At 43.8% G+C, this 27,169-nt stretch overlaps 1 protein-coding gene across 4 annotated transcripts in view; it reads left to right on the top strand.

Moving 5' to 3' along the window:
* Positions 1-2,391: 2,391 nt before the first annotated feature.
* Positions 2,392-27,169, top strand: part of FGR (FGR proto-oncogene, Src family tyrosine kinase) — a 62,602-nt gene continuing 37,824 nt past the window's right edge. For 2 of the 4 annotated variants that reach the window (XM_058195618.1, XM_058195619.1), the window contains exon 1: positions 2,392-2,706. The gene's annotated coding sequence lies outside the window, so the exon portion shown is untranslated. The remainder of the gene's footprint in view (positions 2,707-27,169) is intronic. The other 2 variants (XM_058195621.1, XM_058195620.1) reach the window with 1 other exon arrangement.

The following is a 27,169-nucleotide window of genomic DNA, read 5'->3' as shown; positions in this document are numbered from 1 at the left end:
GTCGGATGGTGTTCACATCTGCAGGAGGAGTGGCGAGAAGATATTCGAATGAACTGGGAGAACGTGAGACCTTGTGACCAGCAAAGGGGTCAGGGGGGTGGGACTCTTGGGGTTTGTATAACTGGGAAAAGAATCCGGAAGTTCAGTTTTGGAATTTCACTCATCGTGTGCCAGTTTCCTCATGCTAGTAAAGAACTCTGAAAGACAATGGCTTCTGAGTTTTTTTTATGCAGAAGAGGTTTTTCTGGAACCTTGACACACAGAATCTTAGCTAGAGGTTCTCCCATACCCCTGCAGCCTACCCCTGGTACAATCTGATCTCCTGGCATACAAAAGTGGTGAGAGTTTTATTTCCAGCTCAGAGTTCCATGCCTTTTGAACACAAGAGGAAACAGATGCTTGAAAAATTCTTCAAACAATTCCAGGGAATTTACTCACGCCTGAAAATCTTACTTATTTTGCAGAAAACAAACATTAATTCCAATATCGACAGACAACGCTTATTAACAAGGACGGAAAAGACTATTCGTACTGTCTTATTATTAAAACTATTATTTTAAAAAAATCAGACCGTCTCACCTGTAATTGGAGATCCTCAGGAGTGGTGGGCATTTTCCTAAACTTCCAGTCTCATGGTTCTGAATAAAAGACTGATTTTAAGTAGATAGCTGCTGCATGCTGACCCTGGCATTGATTTGTTTACCTTTGGCTACATGAACTAACTTCCCTTGGGTGGAGTCTTCCTTAGATTGAAGATAGTATATCCTACTTGGAGAATTTATAGGTTTAAGGCAGTCTTCAGCATGCTGAAAAGTTGTAATCCAATTAATCTCTTCTAAAAGATTTGATGGGAATCAGCGACCAGTGGCTTCTGTTCCCATTTTCCAAGCCAATCATTTACCAGCCCAAAGTTCAGTTACACAATATTTTATGTTCCATTGTATGCTGAAAGGACAGATTCAGTCACTGGCTTTGCCAGATAAGCTGAAAGCCACCACTCCATGATCTCAAACAAATCCATTTTCTGGATCTGCCTAAGATATACAATAATAAATTCACAGGCCTGAATTCAGGCAAGTTGGACCACCCAAAAATAGCCCAAGGAAGGTTAACCTCCATCAAGTTGGGAATGAACACATTGCAACAGATCTAATTGACTCTCAGACAAGGGTAGAAGAGCTACAGCCCCACAATATTTATATCCATAATTTACTCAACCCAGTTTTCTGAGTTTGTATGACACATGGAACCATGAACCAAGTTGGGATGACATATGGGACCATAAACTAAGTATGGTTGACATATGGGACCATAAACCAAGTTTGGACCACAGGTGGAACCATAAACCAAGTTGGGATGATACATGGAACCACAAACCAAGTTGGGATGATACATGGAACCACAAACCAAATTGGGATGATACATGGAACCACAAACCTGATACATGGAACCACAAACCAAGTTGGGATGATACATGGAACCATAAACAAGTTGGGATGATACATGGAACCACAAACCAAGTTGGGATGATACATGGAACCACAAACCAAGTTGGGATGATACATGGAACCATAAACCAAGTTGGGATGATACATGGAACCACAAACCAAGTTGGGATGATACATGGAACCATAAACCAAGTTGGGATGATACATGGAACCACAAACCAAGTTGGGATGATACATAGAACCATAAACCAAGTTGGGATGATACATGGAACCATGAGCCCAAGTTGGGATGATACATGGAACCACAAACCAAGTTGGGATGATACATAGAACCATAAACCAAGTTGGGATGATACATGGAACCATGAGCCCAAGTTGGGATGATACATGGAACCATAAACCACACAGATTGGATTCAGACATAGTCAGATCATTGACCCCACCCTGCCATTTAAGGCAGAGCAGAAGTAGCAGTTTCGGTTTATCCTGCAAAAAAAAAAAAAAACAAGAGAAGGCACTTCCTTCAAAAACTGGGCCGAAATGCCTTTAGAACAGGGGTCTCTAACCTTGGCAACTTTAAGCCTGGTGGACTTCAACTCCCAGAATTCCCCAGCCAGCTTTTGCTAGCTGGGGAATTCTGGGAGTTGAAGTCCGCCAGGCTTAAAGTTGCCAAGGTTGGAGACCCCTGCTTTAGAAAATACCCTTGTAAAGAAGCCCACCCCCATCCTTCCCACCGACTGGCTATTCTTTTCCTCCTCCAGAGAGCAGGCAGCGTGCGACCCCACGGATGAGGCCGGTAAAGGGGGGTGGTGTCTCCTGTCTGACAAGCAATCGTGGGGGAGGGCGGCGGGCTGGAAGGAGGCGATGCCGCCGAGCCACCCCACCTCACGCGCGAGCCCTCGGTCCCCGCCTCACACGACGAGCGGCTCGGCTTAGAGCGAAAGGGGAGGGCAGAGCGAAGGAAGGTGGGGAAATAAGAGGGTTTCTGTGCCTGTGTGTAATTGCTATTACAGTAGACCAGCTGAAGGGTCAGCCAGGGAATATATTTATACACTCCGGCGCGCGCATGCCCGCCCAAGAAGCGCTCTCCTCAGCCGGGCCAGCCCCACTTTTCTTCGCTTGGCCAGCTTCGGCGGGAGACGGAGGGGTCGGCCAGCTCGAGAGCCGTTCCAGCGCCGGGGGGGAAAGAAAGCGGCGCAGTCGCGGAGCCGTTCAGGTCGGGAAGGCGAGCCAGCCAGCCGGCGTGAAGCGCTACAAGGTGAGAGAGAGGCTGCTGAGGTAAAAACGGTACCCGGCACGTGTAGAACGGAGGCGGCGGGCGTGTTTTTTTTGGTTTTTTTTTAGGCCGGCCTGGACCGTGGGGTGGGGGTCGCAAGACGGCTTTTCCGGAGGTGCTCGGCCACCGTCACATCCCGCGCTTCGGAAAGGCGCCGGGAAAGCCAAGGCCGCGGGACGGAGCGGGGCTCGGGACCACGCGCGTCCGGCCGCCCACGGGATGGCGAGTGGACAGGCGCCTCTGGAGGCGTTTTGAGAATGGACGGGATGCGCGGGAGTCGTTCTGGGGGCTGAAGGGGGGGGGGGTTTGCCGGCAGTGAAGTGGGGGTGGGTGGGAAAGAGATGCGGAAGGCACTTCCTTATTCCCGGTTCGACTGGCAAGCTACCGAGGAGGGCATACTGCGCAAGGCGCAAGGGGGGGAGGCGGGCCGGACGGGCACGGCCGAGTGTGGAAGCTTCGCCGGGGCTGCGCTTCTTCTTTCCCTTTTCCGGATTCTCGCCAAACGCGATCTCCTTCGATCCCTTTCGCGCAGCCAGCGCAGAACTGGACTGGTCTGTGGGGTGGGGGCGGCTTGTGTGTGTGTGTCAGGCGCTGCTTTATTCGCAAATGCTTCCCCGTCCCGTCTGCAATGGAAGGGGGGAGGCAAGGAATGTTACTTCTATTCGACCCCACTTCCTCTCTCCCCCACCCCTTCCTAACCCGGAGGAGCCTTTCGCGCTGATCCCTTTCGCGGGCTCTCTGGGCGGGAGGGGGGCGCGGTGTGTCGTCGCTCCCCCCCCCCCCAACTACCCCCTTGCGGTTGAATTCGCCGCGCGGCAGCCAGGACACCTGTTGGCCACCTTTCCTTCCTCTTTTTTTTTTTTTTTTTAAGGGTGGGATGGCCCGCTTCGCCCCACCCTCGCCCCCGGCTTCCTCCTGCCCTTTGCTGCTTCCCCCCTTCGCCTGCCTTTTTTGCGCCCGCTTCTTTCCGCCGCCGGATCGCAAGACTTGTATCAACCGAATTCGCTCGGCCTGAAGTGGGGGGGGGCGCCTCCGGTTCGCCCCCATTGATAGGCTCCTGGCTCAAGCCCCGCCCTCTTCGCGCACGCCGTTGTTGTAGGTCGGACGAGTAACCTTTGAGAAAGTTCGCCGCCGGCTGCTGACCGCAAATGGGTCCTGGGGTTGTGGCTGGGTTTTTGCTGCTGTTTTGGTTTTTGTAACGTATCCTGCGGAAATTACTACCTGCATCCTTAGGACAAGGTGGGCTTCCTTCCCTCTTATCCCCCCCCCCCGGTCCGGAGTTCCCACGACGGAATAAAGCCCAGGCACCCCAACTTTTTTCAGCATCTCCATTCCTCTTCCACCCTCCACGCCCCTTTTAGGCGATCCAAGTTTGACATACTGCATTGAGTGAGGCATCCAATGAACACAACTAACAAACTATAATTTGAACTCCAGTTAGCCGTAACATCCTTTTGACTTGTTATTTAGTAACAATCATCAACCCTTATGGCTTAGACTAGTGGTGAAATCCAAATTTTTTTACTATCGCTTCTGTGAGCATGGCTTGGTGGGTGTGGTGTGGCTTGGTGGGCGTGGCAGGGGAAGGATACTGCAAAATCCCCATTCCCTCCCCACTCCAGGGAGAAGGATATTGCAAAATCTCCATTTCCACCCCACTCTGGGGTCAGCCAGAGGTGGTATTTGCCTGTTCTCCAAACTGCTCAAAATTTCCTCTACCAGTTCTCCAGAACCTGTCAGAACCTGCTGGATTTCACCCCTGGCTTAGATTTAGAGCCATGCCTGAATTTAGCCATTTTTTTCTGTGTAACACTATCTGATTTTGCAACATGTTAACTTGTACCTAGCTCAGTTATGTCCATTCACTGCAAATGGAAATATTTTGGCTTTTATGTTTAAAGTCTTCTAAGAAAAAGATCTATTATTTTCTGCTCTGACTCTTGTCCAGCCTTATCAGTATCAACAGTAAAAATGTTTTTTTAATGTTAGCAATATTTGTATTGCGGTACATTATTAAATGTCTTCTTTCCAGAATTGGGAGTTTCCTCCAACCAGAAACGGGACAATTTTCTCTTCATTTCCAACACTCAGAGATCCGGGAATTGGTCTCGGCTTCTGACGGAAATCCTGTTTTTCAAAGCTGAAGATTGCATTGTGTGGGGATGAGAGGACCAGGAGGGCGGAGAAAGACTGTTACTATGAGTATTCTTAAATGAGGTGTTTCCTCTCCAGCATTAAGCAGAAGTTAATTCTCCTTCCTGAGAGAAAACATTTCTGGGGCCCATAGGGAGTGTTCCTCCACCCTTTTTTTTTTTTTTGGTAAAAATGTTGATTTTAGACTTAACAGCTTTTGGGAAAGGATTTTAGCTAAAAAGTGTTGGAGGTAGATGTTGTGAATACTGAAGGATTTGGATTTGGTTCCCAGCATTTTTTTTTTAGTAGAGCTGCATAACTATAAGAAACGAGCGGGCTGAGCTGGAGCGCAGGGTTAAACATGTCATCAGTTTAATCATCATGTCATTGCGTTCCCACAAGAGGCCCAAGTCCAGCCCCTCCCCATGAATTCTGTTGACCCTTATCTAATGCCCATTTGGCTTGACAGTTAGCAACTGTCCTCCACTTAGGATCACAATTGAGCCCAACATTTCTGTTGTTAAGTGAATTTTGCCCCGTTTTACGACCTTTCCTGCCACAGGTGTTGAGTGAATCACTGCGATTGTTAAGTTAGTAATATGGTTGTTAAGTGGAATCTGGCTTCCCCATTGACTTCGCTTGTCAGAAGGTTGCAAAAGGGGATTTACACAACTCCCAGGATACTATAACTGTCATAAATATGAGTCGATTGCCAAGAGCACCTGAATTTTGATCACATGTTCATGGGAGTACTGCCATGGTGGGGTGAAAAACTTTCACTTTTTGAAGTGCCGTTGTAACTTCGAACGGTCAGTAAATGAACTGTTGTAAGTCAAGGACTACCTGTAGTTCAGATTCTTGTGTATAGGTAGCATGGAATAAGCTTTCAGTGCTTTGAATTCTGATCCTGTTCTGGTTACTTGCACCTGACAGCAAGACTCTTGTAGAGGCAGTGAGAATGTCCTGGAAGGACAGCCAGAGAAAACTTGCTAACCAAGCAGGGGTGAAATGCTAACGGTTTGGACCGGATCGCTCGATCCAGTAGCGATGGCGATGGGTGGTTCGGAGAGCCAGTAGCAAAAATCCCTGCCCTCCCCATGAATTCTGTTGACCCTTATCTAATGCCCATTTGGCTTGACAGTTAGCACAGGTAGTCCTCCACTTAGGATCACAATTGAGCCCAACATTTCTGTTGTTAAGTGAATTTTGCCCCGTTTTACGACCTTTCCTGCCACAGGTGTTGAGTGAATCACTGCGATTGTTAAGTTAGTAACATGGTTGTTAAGTGGAATCTGGCTTCCCCATTGACTTCGCTTGTCAGAAGGTTGCAAAAGGGGATTTACACAACTCCCAGGACACTATAACTGTCATAAATATGAGTCGATTGCCAAGAGCACCTGAATTTTGATCACATGTTCATGGGAGTACTGCCATGGTGGGGTGAAAAACTTTCACTTTTTGAAGTGCCGTTGTAACTTCGAACGGTCAGTAAATGAACTGTTGTAAGTCAAGGACTACCTGTAGTTCAGATTCTTGTGTATAGGTAGCATGGAATAAGCTTTCAGTGCTTTGAATTCTGATCCTGTTCTGGTTACTTGCACCTGACAGCAAGACTCTTGTAGAGGCAGTGAGAATGTCCTGGAAGGACAGCCAGAGAAAACTTGCTACCAAGCAGGGGTGAAATGCTCCCGGTTTGGACCGGATCGCTCGATCCAGTAGCGATGGCGATGGGTGGTTCGGAGAGCCAGTAGCAAAAATCCCTGCCCTCCCCCCATGCCCAGCTGAGCGGCGCAATCATCAGAGGTTTTTTTTTACTTTTAAAAGCATTTTTTTCTTCGCCCGAAGAAAAGTAAAAAGCTCTTAAAAGTAAAAAAAAAAAAAAAAGTTGGCCATGCCCACCCAGTCACATTACCCCCCCCAAGCCACGCCCACAGAACCGGTAGTAACAAATTTTACATTTCACCACTGCTACCAAGACAATGGTGATGTAAGAGTGGTTTAAACCTGAGCCAAGAAAGTAACTTGAGAAAACGTCTGGGTCAAATCCATCCCTAATTCACATGAAGATAAGATGAGAGAGGGGGAAGCACATTCATACAGGTAGTCCTTGACTTACAACAGTTCCTTTAGTGACAGTTCAAAGACAGCACTGAAAAGAATGACATATGACCATTTTCCACACTTAGAATCTTTGCAGCATCCCCATGATCACGTGACCAAAATTCAGATGCTTGGCAACTGGTTCATACTTACGACCATTGTTGTTGTCCCAAGGTCACATGAACACCTCTTGCAGCCTTAAAACAAGCAAAGTCAATAGGGAAGCCAGATTCACTTAACAATCATGTTACTAACAACTGCAGTGATTCACTTAACAACTGGGACAAGAAAGTTCGTAAAATGGGGCAAACTCACTTAACAAATGTCTCAATTCAACAACAGAAATTTTGGGCTGAATCGTGATCGTAAGTCGAGGTCTACCTGTTACTTGCAAGATCGTTACTTACAGCTGTTATATTACAAGTAATCTCTGACCTATATGGAATTGCTGTCTTAGTCTGGTCTACCTTATAGGGCTGAGATCTCTCTGAAAAATCCTTACAGGTTACTTCTAGTCACCGCAGATAAAAATTATCTGACTTCTTCCTAGTTTTAATCCATTTCCTTATTCAGGGTTATTATTGCTAGGACAGAGAGAACGGATCAGATTTGAGTTTGGGGACGTGTGATTTATGAGCAGAAAGTCCCAATTACAAATTTTTTTTAGTCAATGTAGATTTCCCCAACCAAGTGCTTTCCAGATGGGCTGGGAGGACACCTTCTAGAAGTCTAATTAGCAACTTTTCCCATCTGGCACTGCATTTTGAGGAAGAAATTCACATTATTTGTCAATCAGCCCATGCATTTTCCTCTAGCTAAGTTGATATCGTTAAGATTTGCACTGATAAGATCTTGGCAGGTCATCCTGAGTTGTCTATTACCAGCTGTTGTGCCAACGTGGAATGAAATGATAGTTAAATAGAAAAAGCACATTAATCACCCAACTTTGGTTGATCAGCTAAGGATCTGAGAATTCAATGTTTTGTTTTGTTGGTCCGAAAGATATCTTTGATTCTCATGCATTATCAAAGAAATAAAAGAAAATGAAGTAATAAAGAGGGATTCGTGAGAAAGCAATTGTCCTTTTTGTAAAGTTTTAAGTTGCTTTTATAGTGGAACTTTACATTGTAGTTCTGTAAAAAGGCAATTATGACACAAAATTACTCACAGTGAATTATAGCTTAGAGACTTGAAAGGCTGGGTTGAAGATGATGATTCTGGAGAAAATATATGTGGCTATGAAGAGTTAACATCAACTTAATGGTCTCTAATCAATTAGGGGGTTGGTTATCAGTTTAAAGAAACCACTAGGACATTGGGGCTGGTTCATAAGCTGGCAACTCTATGCAGATTCTCTAGTTTTCACCAAGCTTCATTCCTCCATGCTGACTGAGGAATTCTGGGAATTGAAGTCCACACATATTAAACTTGTCGAGTTTGGGAAACCCCAATTTAAGTCTTGAAATTCATCATGGTTTAGCAAAAAATATATAGAATAGAATAACAGAGTTGGAAGGGACCTTGGCGATCTTCTAGTTCAACCCCCTGCTTAGGCAGGAAACCCTACACCACATCAGACAAATGGTTATCTGATCTCTTCTTAAAAAACGTCCAGTGTTGGAGCATTTACAACTTCTGGAGGCAAGTTGCTCCACTGGTTAATTGTTCTCACTGTCAGGAAATTTCTCCTTAGTTCTAGGTTGCTTCTGTCCTTGATTAGTTTCCACCCATTGCTTCTTTTCCTGCCCTCAGGTGCTTTGGAGAATAGCTTGACTCCCTCTTCTTTGTGGCAGCCCCTGAGATATTGGAACACTGCTAGCATGTTTCCCCTAGTCCTTCTTTTCATTAACTTAGACATACATACCCAGTTCCTGCAATCATTCTTCATATGGTTTAGCCTCCAGTCTCCTAATCATCTTTGTTGCTCTTCTCTGCACTCTTTCTAGAGTCGCAACATATATGTCTTCACAACACTGGGAACTGACTTCCAGGTCAAGACTGTGATTTAACCACAATAATTTGTGCATTAGTGGTACGTGTATTAGAGAGATGATTTGAAAGGAACTTAGCTTCATAGCTGGAATTGTACATGTTCCATTGAGTTTTGCATTTCACATCATTGGGAGTCAGCCATTGCCTTTGCATATTGTACAACCAAGCCATCCCATCAAGCTAATTGTGGTTCAGTTGTTTGGTCATCATAAGTTACTGGAGCCCAGAATTCTGTCTTGTTGACTTGTTGTTGTGTGAACCAAGACACTCTGTTTTACTGACCTTTAGTGAATTTGCTACTTTGGTCAATTATAGCCTTAAGATTTCTTAAAATCTTTCTTAGGTAAAGGTAAAGGTTCCCCTCGCATGTGCTAGTCGTTGCTGACTCTGGGGGGCGGTGCTCATCTCTGTTTCAAAGCCAAAGAGACAGCGCTGTCCGAAGACATCTCCATGGTCATGTGGCCGGCATAAGTAAATGCCAAAGGTGCATGGAACACTGTTACCTTCCCACCAAAGGTGGTCCCTATTTTTGTACTTGCATTTTTTTTTACCTGCTTTCAAACTGCTAGGTTGGCAGAAGCTGGAATAAGTAATGGGAGCTCACCCCATTACGTGGTATTACCCTGTTTCCCCTAAAATAAGACATCCCCTGATAATAAGCCCAATTCGGCTTTTGAGCGCATGCACTAAAATAAACTCCCCCTTGAAAATAAGCCCTCCCCAAAAATATTTAAATGCATGTGCAGCCAGTCCCCATCATTTCCTTTGATTTCCTCCACGTGCCCCAAAAGACCTACCCGAAAATAAGGCCAAACGCTTATTTCGGGGTTAAAAAAAATATAAGGCGGTCTTATTTTCGGGAAAACACGGTAGGGATTCGAACCGCTGAACTGCCGACCTTTCGAATGACAAGCTCAGTGTCTTAGCCACTGAGCCACCGCAAATCAAAAGCCAGTCTGTGGATTAGCTCATATTTTACAAAGAGAGAGAGAGAGATGGAGGCGAGATCAAACCTTTGGATTCCCAACTGTATAAATAGCAATATCTGGGTGGCTTAAATGAAGAACTTGATGTAATGGAACCACTGTGTTATTGTGTTTTGGATGTGAAAAGCCAATTCCCACCTGCAGACTCGGTGGCCAAGCAGAACAGCTTTTATTAATGTCCTGGGTATGCTGAAGCACTAATTTGCCTGGGGAATGTTCATTACCGGCAAACCCCTCCCTCCCAGCAAATGTCTCTATTGAAACATATGTGTGCTGTTCAAAAAATGCCTTGATGTGCATTCATGGTGTACTTGGGTAGTCAGCAAGTACAAAATGTAGCATATGCAGCAACCTCCGCAGTCGGTCCACACTCCCCACATCCGCAGAGAGATAAATAGCTGCTGTCTGTCTATTCAGAGTTTTCAGTGGGATCTGGAAAATTGGAACCTTGAATAAATTCATAAAAGATACGTTTACTTATTTGGTAGCTTTTCCTTTTGTGCAGAGGGCTTTATCACTGAAACAGTACATGGGGGAGTAACAAAGCTTTCCTTTTGTGACTGGGTTTGTTCTGTGTGCTTTGGAACAAAATGAACCCATATTTAGGATAAATTTTGTGTTGGTATGCGTGAACAGGTTAGGGCCAGATGGTTAGAAATTCAGGTTTAAGCAGTGGTGGGATTCAGCCAGTTTGCACCACTTTGGGAGAACCAGTTGCTAACTTTCTGAGCAGTTTGGCAAACTGGTTGCTGGAAGAAATCATTAGGGCAGAGAACCCGTTGTTAAATTACTTGAATCCCACCACTGGGTTTAAGGTATTGACCAATGTTTTTTCCCCCTTCTTTGTGGAAGCATCATAATTCATGGGAGAATTCTGGGAGTCCCAAAGTTGTCAAACTTGAAAAACATTGATTTGCAGGTAGTCCTCTATTTATGATGGCAACTGGGACTTGGATTTTGGCCATAAATCGAGGCATCCATGTGACTGGATCCAATTTGATGGTGGTTATTAAGCAAATCACACCATCATAAGTCTGAGTCATGTCAAGCAAATCATGTGGTTGTATGTCAGAAGTTATTCTCACAAATGAGTAAGATGTGATTACGGGTTGCTTCAGCCAGTTTGAAATGTAAATTGTTTGCCAGGCACCAAAATAAGGCTATGTGACGGTGGAAGAGTGGGGACAACGTTTTACAATGGCCAGAAATGCTTTATGGGCCGTAAAGCACTATGTCTGAGATTGTTGTAACTCTGACCAATTGTTTTATAGTCATAAATTAAGGTCTATTTGTAGTTCAACACTTTGCAACACGCAGGAAAGCTATTTAAAGCATTCAGGAGAAATGGTTTCCCAGCCGCTTTTTAAAGCCTTCAGGAGATGCAGAAATCGTAACCTCCATAGGTAGTTTTAATTATTTTGTTATGCCTTGCTTTGATTGTCTGTGAAGGTTCTCAGTCATCCAGGTCATGGTTGTCCCAAAGGTGCTTGCAACTGGACTTTGGGGCCTTGCTTTGATTGACGTCTAATCTAGCCTCCCACTTAGGGAAGTAAATCCAGTGCCAGCTATAGGCAATCATCCATCTTCTGCTTGGAAAACTTCATGGACAGAGTACCTGCTGTTTCAAAGCTGCATTTAGAATAGAATAGAATAGAATAGAATAGAATAGAATAGAATAGAATAGAATAGAATAGAATAGAATAGAATAGAATAGAATAGAATAGAATTTTTATTGGCCAAGTGTGATTGGACACACAAGGAATTTGTCTTGGTGCATATGCTCTCAGTGTACATAAAAGAAAAGATACGTTCATCAAGGTACAACATTTACAACACAATTGATGGTCAATATATCAATGTAAATCATAAGGATTGCCAGCAACAAAGTTACAGTCATAAAGTCATAAGTGGAAAGAGATGGGTGATGGGAACTATGAGAAGATTAATAGTAGTGCAGATTCAGTAAATAGTTTGACAGTGTTGATGGAATTATTTGTTTAGCAGAGTGATGGCCTTCGGGAAAAAACTGTTCTTGTGTCTAGTTGTTCTGGGGTGCAGTGCTCTATAGCGTCGTTTTGAGGGTAGGAGTTGAAACAGTTTATGTCCAGGATGCGAGGGGTCTGTAAATATTTTCACGGCCCTCTTCTTGATTCGTGCAATATACAGGTCCTCGCAGGTTGGTAGCAATTATTTTTTCTGCAGTTCTAATTATCCTCTGAAGTCTGTGTTTTTCTTGTTGGGTTGCAGAACTGAATTTCTAATTTACACTTAGCTACAAGGTCACTTGCATGATTCTGGTGCAGTAGGATGGGTGAACCCAACCACTGTAAATTATCATTAAAAGGTTAGCTTTTTTGTGTAAGCCCCATCTACCTGTTTGGGAAATGTTGGAGGCATGGCAATGACTCATCCCCTCTGGGTATTAACTGGCCTCCCACTACCATTATTTCCACTCCAGCATTTGCCAATTCCATTAACCTTTTGTTGCCCGAGTTCCTTCATACCTCTCACCTCTCGGAATAACAGAGATGGAAGGAACCTTGGAGATCTTCTAGTCCAACCCCCTGTTCAAGCAGGAAACCCTATACTATTTCAGACAAATGTCTGTCCAATCTCTTCTTAAAAACCTCTGGTGTTGGAGCACCCACAACTTCTGGAGGAAATTTGTCCCACTGATTAATTGTTCTGTCAGGAAATTTCTCCTTAATTCTAGGTTGGTTCTCTCCTTGATTAGTTTCCATCTGTTTTTCCATCCCCCACCTCCCTTTCTGAAATCTGCTTGTTTCCAAACTTCTGCTAAGGTAGAAGAAAGTGGAGAAAATCTCTACTACTTCATTTTGGTGGGGTGGGAAAGGTGGGTGTATTTGCAGAATTCCTTATTAGTAATTCTCCAAAATGGAGTGATTCAGAATCTACCCTGAAAATCCCCAGATCTATCAACAGGGCTTGTCTTGCTTATTTGCAACTTTCACTTTATTTGTGACTTTCAATTGGTTTCTTCCTCTTTCCTTTAAGAGTGGTGGTTGTCCTGCAGATCAGTTTCAGTCGTACTCTTAGCTAGTCCAATAAAGAGGGCTGGATCTACCTATATCCTCATTGGGGGGTTTTTGTGTCCTGATATTTCCCCGTTTTTTAAACTTATTTTTGCTTTATTTTTGATTGGGAGTTCTAAAAGGCGGAATGGGATATGGGCCAGGCAAGCCAGACTAGTGGAGCTCAAGTAGAGTTCTTTTTTTTAAAGTATTTTTAATTTTTTTAGACAAACAAACATAAAAACATCTTCAATACAAATACAGTGTGTCAGTTGGTTGATTACAAAGCTCAAGCAGAGTTCTGAAGACCAGCTGACCCCAAGTCATGTTGCAGAGAGTCATTGGGGGATGCTGGCTGTTGACATGCCAACCTCTTGTGATCCAGGAGAACTTGATATGGTAGCGAGTCAAAACAGATGAAACCTAGAATTGGCAATTGATGCTGGCTGTGTTATGTGCTAACCTTACGTCCTCAAACTTGGGAACTTTAAGATGTTTGGACTTCCAACTCCAAACTGGTCACTGACTGGGGAATTTCTGGGAGTTGGAAGTCCACACATCTTAAAAGATGCCAAAAACACTGTGCTACTCAAAAAAGGGTAGATAAGACTTTGACTGTATTGTTGAGAAAGGTCTTAAGGATGAGGCTAACTCTGATAGATGCTATATCTGCTCTTAGATGCCTGTTTGAGTCCCATGCAGGGGTGCAATTCAGCAGGTTCTGGAGAACTGGTAGTGGAAATTTTGAGTAGTTTGGTGAACTGGCAAAAACCACCTCTGGCTGGCCCCAGAGTGGGGTGGGAATGGAGATTTTGCAATATCCTTTCCCCAGGAGTGGGGAGGGAATGGGGATTTTGCACTATCCTTCCCCTGCCACTCCCACCAAGCCACGCCCACAGAACTGGTAGTAAAAAAAATGGAATTCCACCACTGTTTTGAGTCCGAGGTCCATGATCTGGAAAGCTTGAAAGAAAGCCACATTTCTAATGATGGATCTGAGGGCTGCCTGCCCTTATCCATTGATTCGTTCCGTAGCTTTGAGCAAGAGGCTTCCTCTAATACTTTTCCTGAATCATCTTCTTTTGAAAGGGAGGGAATACTTAGTGTGTCTCCTCCCTTGAATATCCTGATGTGCAAATGTGTTTAGCTAAATGCTGCTGGTGAAATTCTGAACTCCCCCCCCCAAAAAAAGAGGATTATTTTCCAAGGTCATGTTCCCGTTGTTGGAGGAGTCATTACTGCATCATTGCTAGCATGGTAGGCAACCTCGAAATGCGACAATGAAGATAATCAAAGGCCATGTCAGCTTGTGTATTGGGAATTACTGATCATACCACACCATGGATCACTTAACGATGGCTTGCTGATTATATTAAGCCACAAACCATGACTTGCCAATGATAATGGCTAGAATCAGACAGTATACTACATCAAGATTCAAGATCAAACAATCCATGAGGTTTTGGAAGTGATTGCACATCACAGATGTTCCCCTTCTTGCTTGCATAAGCCTATTGTTTGCTGAAGTGATTGACACATATCCTGTTCTGACTGTTACCATTATTAGAACAGAGGCAGGAGATGACCAAATTTGAACGGAGAAAAAATTTTCCCCACTAGTTCCTAGGAGGTTGATAAAGTGAATGAAGAGGTAAGACATTTTGACAAAAACTCATTGAAGAATTCCGGTGCCCTGGCTTTTATGTTGATAAGAGATCAACAATTTTATTTGGATGACTCAATATACAATCTCCAGCTTCTTTGGCTATCCACACTTCCGTTTCTCCTATATATATATTTTCATATTTTGACATTTCTGCCAGGAACTCACTCACCCTCTCCTTCTCCCTCGCTCCTCTTCTAGTTTTGGGTTCTTAGAAGTTTGTCTCGAGATGCTAATAATATAGAGATGAGTTTTTGTTATGATTCCGTTTTGGGCCAGCCCTGATCTCACAATACATAGCTAGCACAATTTTGTTTTACTTATCAGTTGACCATAACCTGGACATAACCTTGCAAGTGTGAAAGGCATATTGGTCTCCACCAGGATGTGGCCTGATCCTAACCCTTCTGTCCACATCCTATGATGGAAACCCTCATAGTATGTTTTGGATCACAGGTCCTCCCAGCCAGAAAGCTGGTGACATGAGATTTCCCAGAAGGCCGCTCTCTCCTTTCCGATTTCCTCTGGTCCTCAAGCTGACTTTGGCTACCAGCTTCTGTATATTCCCTCTTGAGGATGCTGGGCTGTTTTCAACCCCATCCCTGTCCTCCCCCTGCCTTGCCCTCCCTCTTGCTCTGCTTCCTCCTTGCAGTTGCAGTGAAATGGACCGGAATCTGGTGGCTTCCTGTCTCCATCCTGTTTCCCTCCAACAAACGCCCTTTACTCTCCTGCACACTTCCTCCCTGCCTTGTGCCTTACTCAGACCCTCGCCTGCTCTTAAGACCTTCCGTTTTTTCAGGGACGCTGTGTGAATGTACCGCTCTCCCTTCTGTGCGGTGCAAGTTCTAAGATTCGATGCAAATATGACTTCATAGGAAACCATGTGTTTTCACGCTTGGAGAAGGACAGATCAATGTTTTGAAAGGTGCTGGAATTAGGAGTGGAGCCTCCTTTACTATGGGTTACTTTTAGAGAGGGTGTGTGCATCTCTTTACCAATGTAAAGTAGCAAAGTTGGAAGGGACTTTGGAGGTCTTCTAGTCCAACCCCCTGCTTAGGCAGGAAACCCTAGACCATTTCAGACAAAGGGTTGTCCCATCTCTTCTTAAAAACTTCCAGTGTTGGAGCATTCACAATTTCTGGAGGCAAGTTGTTCCACTGATTAATTATTCTAAATGTATTTTAGGCCCTGTTCTAATTTTTCCACCATCCTTTGCATAATACAGGTAGTCCTCGACTGACAACCGTTTGTTTAGTGACTATTTGAAGTTACAGTGGGACTGGAAAAAGTGACTTATGACTGGTGTTCACATTTATGATACTTACAGCATAGTTATAGTCACACAATCAAAATTAGGCTGCTTGGCAACAGGCAGATATTTCTGAGAGTTGCACTCTCCCATAGGATCGCTATGTGCAATGTCCCCAGATGGCTTCCAGCAAGCAAAGTCAACGGGGGAAGCCCACATTCACTTAAGGACTGTGCGATTCACTAAACAACTGCAGTGATTCGTTTAACAACCGTGGCAAAAAAGGTCCTAAAATGGAGCAAAGCTCACTTGACAGCTGCCTTGCTTAACAATAGAAATGTAGGTTTCCATTGGGGTTGTAAATTGAAGATTACAGGTTTAGTATCAGTTCAGTGTTGAGAAACACACAACAGGTGACCCAAGATTGCCACTGTAATTTTTTTAATGTGATTTAATATTGGTCTATTGAGCAATTCTATTTACTATTTGCTATTATTAAAAATGTGAAGAGAAATTATTCTTCTTGTGACATATCTGTCATCGGACATTGACGATCATATTGGTGATCCTTTTTTTGTCAACAGCCGCATGAAAAAGTGCTGCTGAGTTTTGTCCGATCCAGTCCCTTAGGTTTTGAAGTCATGATGTTCTTTTTCTGTCTGGACCTCATTTGCCTTCAATTTTTCCCTGGAGGATTAAGTGAAGGATGCCGTATTTTTCTGGGTGTCGCATCGCATGTCCAAAATATTCTAACTTTTGCTTTTTAATGGCTTTGATGATTTCCCTTGGCTTTCTCAGGTGGCTTATCATCTCCTCATTTCTGATTTTGTCAACCCAGCTTATACCTAACAGCCGTCTCTAAATCCACATTTCAAATGCTTCTAGTCTCTTCAAGTGGCTTTCTGTCAGAGACCAACTCGCTACTCCGTAAAGCAGGGTAGAAAAGATGTAACATCTGACCGAAGGTAATTTCTCTTCGAGCCTCACACTTTATTTTTTGAAATAGGGCCTCTAGCATCCCACTCTGAAGCCAGCAACAGTCGCACTCCAGTTCCTGCTCCAGAAGTGTAGGCTCAAGTTAGCACCATTTGTTTTTCACTACCTCTTACCAGCCAGTCACACGGAACAAGAGCTAACACAGCAAAGGGTGGGGATGAAGGAGGAAAATGCAGAACCTCTTGATTTTGGATGCTCGGCAGTTTAATATTAAGAGACCAAAGTTGACATGACAGCTGCTTTTTGAGCAGAGCCCAACATTTGGGAAAAAAAATCTGCATTTTTTTGGGTGGGGGCTGTCTAGGAGATAGGCTGAGGTGATGCAGAATAACAGAATATTGGAAAATTTAGAAGGGACCTTGGAGGTCTTTTAGTCCAATCCCCTGCTCAGACAAAGGGTTATCCAGGCTCTTCTTAAGAACTTCCAGTGTTGGAGCATTCACAACTTCTGGAGGCAAGTTGTTGCACTGGGTTAGTTTGTTGAACAAGCGACAGGGAAAAAGGGAGAGCCCTCATTTCATCATGCTCGCCATCTGTATCTTTTATGGTTTATTGTGATTTATTGTGATGAGCCGCGGTGGCGCAGTGGTTAGAGTGCAATACTGCAGGCTACTTCTGCTGCCTGCCGGCTGCCTGCAATTTAGCAGTTCATATCTCACCAGGCTCAAGATTGACTCAGCCTTCCATCCTTCCAAGGTGGGTAAAATGAGGACCCAGAATGTTGGGGGCAATGTGCAGACTCTGTAAACCGCTTAGAGAGGGCTGTAAAAGCACTGTGAAGCAGTATATAAGTCTAAGTGCTATTGCTGTTGCTATTTATTTGCTTGATTTTTTTAAATTTGCATTTATATCCCGCCCTTCTCCGAAGACTCAGGGCGGCTTACACTATGTCAAGCAATAGTCTTCATCCATTTGTATATTATATACAAAGTCAACTTATTGCCCCCAACAATCTGGGTCCTCATTTTACCTACCTTATAAAGGATGGAAGGCTGAGTCAACCTTGGGCCTAATGGGGCTTGAACCTGCAGTAATTGCAAGCAGCTGCTGTTAATAACAGACTGTCTTACCAGTCTGAGCCACAGAGGCCCTTTGTTGTGAGCCATCCAAAGTCATTGAGAGTTGGGCATGTATCATGATGCTGTAGGTGGGAATGACCTTGGGAGAAAGGGAGGAGCCAAAGCCAGGAGAAGGGGTTGGATAAGAGGAAGCTTCGCCCACAAAAGAAATGTGGGCTTGGCAAACATCTCAGAAGGGACCCTCCTTGGTGTCTTGAGCTGCAAAGATGATGGGAGAGAAATGGACTTTCGGACTTGCAAGATCGATGTCAACCATGTGAGACAGCCCAGACAGGAAGCTTACCCAGATGAATAAATTCAACTTTATCATAAAGTTGCCTTTCACAGAATTTTGCAAGTCTGAAAATACATTTCTCCTGCATTGCCTTTCTAGCCCATGAAACTAGAGAAGGGTCCCTTGTGAGACATTTGTCTCATATCTCCCTATTTCTTCTGTGGACTGAGCAACCTCTTGTCCGACGGTTCCCCTGGCTATAGCCTTGCCCCCGTTTCCCAAGGCTATTCTCACATGTTTTACAACAGCATACAAGTTACCATCAAGAGTGGTGTGGTGACCTAGAGGTGGAGCTCTCCCCTCACATTCAGGAGGCTGTGAGTTCAATCCTAGGTAGAGGCAGATGTTTCTCTCTCTCTGGGCATATTGAGATTACCATATTTTTTGGAGTATAAGACGCTCCGGACTATAAGACGCACCTATCTTTTTTGGTGAGGAAAACAAGAAAAAGAAATCTGCCTCCGCCTCCCAGCAATTTCGCCTCATTGCAGCAAACAGCCTGCTTTACTTTCATTTTTGTTTTCAGCAAAGCTTGATTAGCACAAGAAAAAAAAAATCTGCTCCCAACAATTTACGTCCTTGCAGAAAGCAGCAGAGGCCTGCGCAAAACAGCAGAGAGTCGGGAGGCCGATCCAACAGACAATCAACTTGTGCTAATTAGGCTATGCTGAAGCTGAAATGGGCTGTTTCTTCTTGCTGCTTGCTGCAAGGAGGTAAATTGCTGGGAGGCAGAGGCTATAGGATGGGGGCCAGTGGATGGGTGGGGCCACATTCGATGTATAAGACGCACCTAAATTTTCACCCCCTTTTAGGGGTGGGAAGGTGCATCTTATACTCTGAAAAATACGGTATATCTGCTGAAAATAACTCCACATTGGTGACAGGAAGGGCATCCGGCCAGTAAACACTCAGCTCCATTCAGTTGCCCAGACTCTACCCCGCAAGGGATTATGAGGTCATTAAAATACGATGATGATGATACAAGTTACCATCAGCTCTGCAATTCTGAGCTTTTTGAAATCCAGAATTCCCTCTGACTTTTCAGGGGTGGAAGTCCACTGATTGTCTCTTAGCTTTGATTCTCACACTTGGCAAGACCTGCTGAATCCCAGCATCATCTGCTTAGCCAGCCCTCTTAGAGACCATCTGCAATTCTGAGTAGGTTGTGGTCTTCGTGCCAGGAACTTTGGCTGCTGGAGGGGCTCAGAGGCCACTCCATAGCAATCTTGGGCCTGCCTTGTTAATCTTAAGAAGACCATGTTCCCCGCAGACAGGCTCCTGCCTGCTAGCTTTACATTCTTTTTATATGATGTATGAGATCTCATCTCTCTTCCCCAATAGATCTATAAAATCTACTTTGAATGAAATGCAGTATGGCACTTTTCCATTTCTTATCTTGCCTTAAAAGCATCTGTACATGCAAATGGCTTAGAGAGAGAGAATTTTTTTTTTTTAAAAAAAAAGCTGTTTTGTGAAGATGCTGCCCAGGAGCAACAGCTATCAAACATCCTATGTGCTGTGTTTATGCCAACGCTTTTAAGCTCTTTCTCTCCAAGGACCCAACAATAAACTGTCTTCTAGAAACCTGGAGCAAAATGCAACAGTTTAAAATCTGATACCACTAAATTCAGCTCATCTGTCTTGGGAATTTGCTCTCATGTTTTTTGTTCAACTATAAAGGATTCTTAGTAAAGTACGGATATTGAGTATGAATCATTCTAAACCCACTTACCTTGGGCTGGAATCAGGACTGTTGTGCTGCATTGATGTTTTGTTTGGTTCCTTTAGATTACTTTTATCCTGCTTTTATTATTTTATAAATAACTCAAGGCAGCGAACATACCTAGCGCTCCTTTTTTCTCCAGTTTTCCTCAAAAGAACAACCTTGTGAGATGGTTTGGGCTGAGAGAGAGAGTGGCTGGCCCACAGTCATCCAGTTGGTTGGACCTCAGAGCAAATGCCTCCTTCAACTTACTCCTTGGCAGCTATTTGGTATTTTGTTGTTGCTAGTTGCGAAGTCATGTCCGACCCATTTCAACCCCAGTGTTATGGTCCATCAGCAGCCTGCGGAGCTGGCAACGGAGTCGGACAGTGATGAGGCTGAGGTGAGGCCATGGCCATCAGGAAGTGAGGTGCGGACTCCAGAGCCTCCAGAGACTGATAGTAGTGAGGCAGAGGACCAGGAGGAGCCTGTTCCTAATGCACGCATGAGAAGAGCTGCCAGAAGGCAAGAGCAGCTCAAGCAGAGGGGACGACTCGGGTGTAGGGCCAAGAGATGACTGGCCCCTCCCATAAGGCTTAAAACAGACCAGCACCTGCGTTTCAGCTTTGCCGGAAAACAACGTTGTAGCTGCGTCTTCTGCTTTGTCCTCTGCTTCCTGTATGTCTTTGTTTTTGTGGCTTCTAGATGTTTGCCAGGAAGGGCCTTTGGCAGTTTGCCTAATTGGATTAAAGTTTGTGAGATAGCTGAGGAATTTGTGTTGGGGGGCATTTGTTTTACTTTGAATTGAATGACGCTGGGAATGAAGTAATTCCCAGCTGTTCAAATAAAGTTTGTTTTTCCACGGACTAAGTTTATTACTACCTACTTTGGCCTGGGTCACAACACCCATGGACAACGTTCCTCCAGGCCTTCCTGTCCTCTTCCATCCTCTGGAGTCCATTTAAGCTCATGCCTACTGCTTCAGTGACTCCATCCAGCCACCTCATTCTCTGGTATTTGGTATTTCGGAGATGCTAGCTGTGAGTCAGGAGTTGGTAAACAGATATCAAACCAAGTTATCCCTGACTGACAACTATTGCAGCCTCTAGGACTGACAAACCTAGATAGGGTCTCCTTGATTCTGGTGTGCTTCATTGTGTCCATGTAGCTTTCTTGGTGTGAATAAGGAAGATGCTTGTCTCTCCATTTAGGACAGGGGTCTCCAACCTTGGCCACTTTAAGCCTGGAGGACTTCAACTCCCAGAATTCCCCAGCCAGCAAAGCTGGCTGGGGAATTCTGAGAGTTGAAGTCCACCAGGCTTAAAGTGGCCAAGATTGGAGATCCCTGATTTAGGAAACTGTGAGAAACCTGAGCTGTGCAAACAGGTAGACTAAACAAGAGTTTGCAATTCATCATTTTAAAAATCCATTTTAAAATTTTATTTAATCTTTCAGGCCTGGTAAGTGTTCTCCTTCTTTTTAAAAAAATAATAATTGTGAAGCTTTGTTCTGTGAAGAAGGGAGCCTGTTCAAAAGGACAGCTGTGGCCGTCGAACTTTGAGAAAATAGTTTCCCACAAACCACTGTTTGCAGCTTGACTGCTGTGAAACTCGTCTCATGTATATCTGTTCTTACCAGTGTAGATGATGCTATAATACTTTGTCATTGCTAAAAGGAAGCAAAGTCCATCTAGTTTGTACCAAGACAAAAATAACCTCAAGGGTTTCATTTTGAAAGCAGGACGCAACTATTAATGACCAATCTGATAAAACCATGACAGGGGAAACTATCATTTACCTCTATCATGATATATTGCTAAATCCCTTTCTAGGCATCCTTTGTGTTTTAGGTAAGCATTTAGTTGGTGGACAGGAAGTCGTCTTGCAAAGGCAGGCCCCTGTTCTGGGCTGCCAGTGACACATGTGGCCAGCTTCTGCTATCAACGCAAGGTATTTGCTGCAGTCATAAATCCTTAACTGAAGCAACACAAAAGCTCATTGTCGCAGACTTAAAACTTCCTGCTGCAGGTGCATGGGAAAACGTAGGCATGTGTTGTGATCAAAGCCCAAGTAGTGCTTACTAAACACAATTCAGTCCTCAACAAACTTATTTTATTATAACAGCTGAGAATTAATTCATTCTCAGCTTCGTCCAAAACAAAATTCTTCATAACCAGTCCCTCGGCCTTATCACCAACCTTTGATGTCTTTGGCAACCTGCCAAAGGCTTTTCTTGGCACAAAGTTCAAGAGACGTTGACAAGAAGCACGGAAATCAACGTTGCTTTCCTACAAAGAACCCAACGGCTCGTTGCTGCTCTTTTAAGCCTTATGGGAGTGGCCAATCATCTTCTGGCCTTATTCCTGAGTTGTCCTTTTTTCTTCTGCTGCTCTTGCCTTCTGGCAGCTCTTCGCATGCGTGCACTAGGAACAGGCTCCTCCTGTTCCTCTGCCTCTCTGCTGTCTGGCTCTGGAGGCTCCGAAGTCCGCACATCGCTCCCAGATGGTCCTGGCCCCATCTCTGCCTTGGACGCAGAGCCCTTGTCCGGGCCTTCCCCTGACTCCAGGACTGGCCCATTGTCCTCCACAGCCTCCTCACTGTCCGATTCCGCTGCCAGGTCCGCAGACTGTTGGCGGACCACAACAGCATGGAAATGCTTCTCCAAATGAATCCAGAGAAGTCAAATCACACATCTGGGGAGAAATTAAAACTAGTCAATCTACGGCAGTGGTTTTCAACCTTGGCAGCCTTTAAGAGGCGAGAACTTCTGAAGCTGGGCTGGAGCCTGGGGAGTTTTGGAAGTTGAAGTCCACACCGCTTAAAAGTTTCTGAAGTTGAGAAATACTGATTTACACAGTTCAATAGATAATTCAACAGAGCAGATTGGTGGAGTGTTTTTTTTAGGAAAGGAGGTGGAACGTTATTCACTGCAAAGAGCTGGTCAAGCAATCATCCCTGACTACTGTACCAGCTTGGCTAATTTGCTGAATCGGGCTTATTCGTTTCATGAAGATACCATGACAGTCTTTGTTCTATACTTCATAATCTGAAATGTGAGGCTGGCCTTAAGACCGTGCCTGACTCAAGTTCTGGATCACTTGACTCAGCCTGTATCTGGATCTCCTCCGGTGATTTTTCCATCAATATACTATCTTACAAAAGGGACGTGGGGGCTCAGTGGCTAAGACACTGAGCTTGTCGATCAAAAGGTCAGCAGTTCGGCGGTTCAAATCCCTAGTGCCACATAACGGGGTGAGCTCCCGTTACCAGTCCCAGCTTCTGCCAACCTAGCAGTTCGAAAGCACGTCAAAAAATGCAAGTAGAAAAATAGGAACCACCTTGGGTGGGAAGGTAACAGTGTTCCGTGTGCCTTTGGCATTGAGTCATGCTGGCCACATGACCACGGAGACGTCTTCGGACAGCACTGGCTCTTCGGCTTTGAAACGGAGATGAGCACCGCCCCCTAGTGTCGGGAACAGCTAGGACATATGTGCAAGGGGAATCTTTACCTTTACCTTTGCTATCTTGCGCAATTAACAGAGGAACAGAGTTGGAAGGGGCCTTGGAGGTCTTCTAGTCCAACCCCTCTGCTCTGGCAGGAAACCATTTCAGACATCTTCTTGCATCTCAAGCTGAGCTGAGATTCAGGCTAGGATGATCAGGTTTTGTGAATTTATTCCTTTTCAAGCCAATTATATGATTTGTACTTAGTTTTTAAGCACTAAGTGCAAATCACAGTAGTAGCAAATAAAATAAAAGTACATAAATAAAAAGTAAATTAAAAAAATATTAACATCTCTGCACCTGTTATCTCTTTGTATTTTCTGTCTTTTATAATCTTTTTATGGTTTTCATGTTTTTAAAATAATTAGCAATGGTAATTGTAATGGTATTGATTGGCTGTTTAGCTTTGGTATGTCGTTCATGGTTACTTGTTTGATGAGAAGAGTGGCTAAAACTTGGCAACTGGATTTCTTTCTGTTTAGAGTCTCATTCATTTCATTTCATTCATTCATTCATTCAATCAATCTTGCCTTTATTATTTTTACAAGTAACTCAAGGTGTAAACATATCCAACGGACCTTCCTCCTATTTTCCAACAACAACCCTGTGAGGTAGGTTGGGCTGCGAATGAGTGACTGGCTCAAGGTCACCCAGTTGGCTTTCATGGGACTTGAACTCAGAGTTTCCCGCTTTGTAGCTTGGTGCCTTAACTGCTAGACCAAACTGGCTGTTTGAATACAAATAGAGCTTGCTATTTTTGTTAGCGTGGTCTTTTCCTGAAAGATTTACTATAAACCAGGTCTTTTCTTAGATAATTGAAAAATGTACACAAGGCTGTTTTCAAAACCGTCTCTTCAGTCTTTTAATAGGCTCCGAACAGACCATTGTAATTGGCTTGCACATCACAAAGTTATAATATAGTTGTTAACTTTGAGAGTCTCATGATCTGTAGGCCCAGCCTTTGGTGGTTTGTAACTCATGTTTTAAGATTTAATGCAGTGTCCAAAAACCGGTCTCTTATGGCTTAGGCAACAAATCATGATTAAAATCGGCCACAGTCCTTGTGTCGACTCTATTATGCATATTTCATTTTGAAATAAACCCTGCTATATTGAGTTGTAGTTAATTCATGGATAGGAGAACCTTGAGTCTCAAGGAACATATGAATTACAATTTTCAGCGGCTCCAAGCAGCATGACTAATAATATGGAATAATATGGAATTCTAGAACTTGTATGCAACATCTAGAAGGTTTCAGTTTTCCACCTTTTATGTATAGTGCCTTAAGTCAGGATCTCAGTTTGCTGGCATGAAAAAATGCAGGCACCTTGTGACGAGATGGAAGGCAAACCAATTTATTAAATAAAAAAAATGTTTGCATAATATCTTATACCACAAACTAACTGACCTTACCTTAGTTAGAGAAAGTGAACAACCCGAACGATAAGTTAATGATTTAGTCCGGGCCCATAGAAGTGGTCGGTTTAGCATGTATCGTGCCACCCCAGCTGTGGTTACAATAATCACCCAAAGCATCTCACAGCATCAAGAGGGAGAAGCATTTTGGTTTGTTTGGTGTGTTTTTTTTGGTTTTTTGTATATTGTTGCACAATCACATTGAGTTCTGTAGCCCCATGTCCTATCTATCACCTTCCTCTCTTCTTCTGAGAAGTATCACTGTTGGTCATTTGCAGTTTTTGAGGCTGCAGGGAAGGGTGAGATTGCTTGAATCAAAGCAAAAGAATAAGAGGTCAGTGACTAGTTGTGCAATTAGTTGTGCAGTGGTTTATTGAATAAATTACAGTGACTGAGTTCATATATAGAAGATGCTAAGCTAAAATCAGGCAATCCAGTTTACGGCTGTTATGTGTGAACTCACCTCTAGGTTGGACAAGATGGTGTTTATCAAATAATTTTTGTAATAATTTGTGGCATCTGCCTTTGTTTTCTTCTTATGTAGAAGTTGGTGAAAAGAATTTTGAGGGTGCTTTTTCCCACCTTAACAATTAGTATGTAGTAATTGTTCTTCGGATTTTCACACTTCTCCTTCCTGGCTGCCAAGAGATAATCATATTCTCAAATTTGATCAAATAAAACTTTCACTCAGCAGAAGTTATTTATTTTATTTATTTATTATTCATATTTGTATACCGCCCTATCTCCTGAAGGACTCAGGGCGGTTCACAGGCATATAAAACACTTATATACAAATTAAAATAAACATTAAAAAACTTATTCTAATGCCCAATTATTAAAAATAGAAATATAAATATTAAAACCAATTTAAAACCCCTATAAATTTAAAATCTAAGCCAGTCCTGCACAGATGAATAAATGTGTCTTGAGCTCGCGACGGAAGGTCCGGAGGTCCGGAAGTTGACGGAGTCCTGGGGGGAGTTCGTCAACTTAGATTAGTTGACCGATGCTTGAGAGAAATGCCCAGCAGGTTCTATAGACTGTAACTTTCATAAGATTTTCTCCCCATGCAATATAGTTAAAAGAGTTATACAGATAGTTCTTGACTTACGATCACAATTGACCCCAAGTTTTCTGTTGCTAAGTGAGATAATTGTTAAGTGATTTTTTTTCTATTGTACGACCTTTCTTGCCACAGTTGTTAAATGAATCACGGCAGTTGTTAAGTTAGTAACACAGTTGTAAAATGGATCTGGCTTACCCATTGACTTTGCTTGTCAGTAGATCACAAAACGGTGATTGCATGAACCCAGGAGACTGCAGCCGTCATAAATATGAGTCAGTTGACAAGCATCTAACTGTCAGCAAATTTCCCGACAGTTAGAACAATTAATCAGTGGAACAGATCCAGAGGTTGTGAATGCTCCAATACTGGAGCATTCCAGTGTTGGACAACCATTTGTCTGAAATGATTGTAGAATTTCCTGCCTGAGCAGGGGGTTGGACTAGAAGACCTCCAAGGTCCCTTCCAACTCTGTTATTCTATTCCATCTGAATTTTGATCACGTGGCCATGGGGATGTCATAACGGTCATAAACGTGGAAAAACGGTCATAATTTCCTTTTCTCAGTGCTGCTGTAACTTCCAATGGTCACTAAATGAACTGCTGTATGTTAAGGACTAAGCTGCCTAGATTGATGTCTTCTGGTTTGTTTCCTCTCTATACTTAAAAGAAAACGACGCAGAGGGTCCTGCAAAATTTCATGGTGAATTGGGTGAGCGATACGATGCCACGGTTATACCGTGGTAGGAAACAATGTAAGCTGACATACGAAAGTGAAATCAACATGCACATGATACCCATAAGTGTTAGCTTTCGATCATTTGATTGACTTAGAGCCAGGGTAGTTTCCACATGATCTGAATCCAGAAAATATGTATTAAAAACAAAAATGGGTGGGAGAGGCGCTGTTTTCACTTGGCTTGCTGGGTTGGGAAATATAGTGATTTCCATCAACTGCATCTGGATAGACAGGAGGTTCCTTTTCAGTGGGGTGGAATAGGGCGATTACCTATTAACAGTTGTTAAGTGAATCACTGCAGTTGTTAAGTTAGTAGCAGGGTTGTTAAGTGGATCTGGCTTCCCCATTGACTTTGCTTGTCAAAGAAGAAGGGGATCAACACATTGGTGAAATCCAGCAGGTTCTGACAGGTTCTGGAGAACCGGTAGTGGAAATTTTGAGCAGTTTGGAGAACCGGCAAATACCACCTCTGGCTGGCCTCGGGGGAAGGGAATGGGGATTTTGCAGTATCCTTTCCC

The sequence above is a fragment of the Ahaetulla prasina genome, chromosome 10 (genome assembly GCF_028640845.1).
Source record: "Ahaetulla prasina isolate Xishuangbanna chromosome 10, ASM2864084v1, whole genome shotgun sequence".
Taxonomy (NCBI): Eukaryota; Metazoa; Chordata; class Lepidosauria; order Squamata; family Colubridae; genus Ahaetulla; species Ahaetulla prasina.
This window is presented reverse-complemented; position numbering and strand designations above follow the sequence as displayed.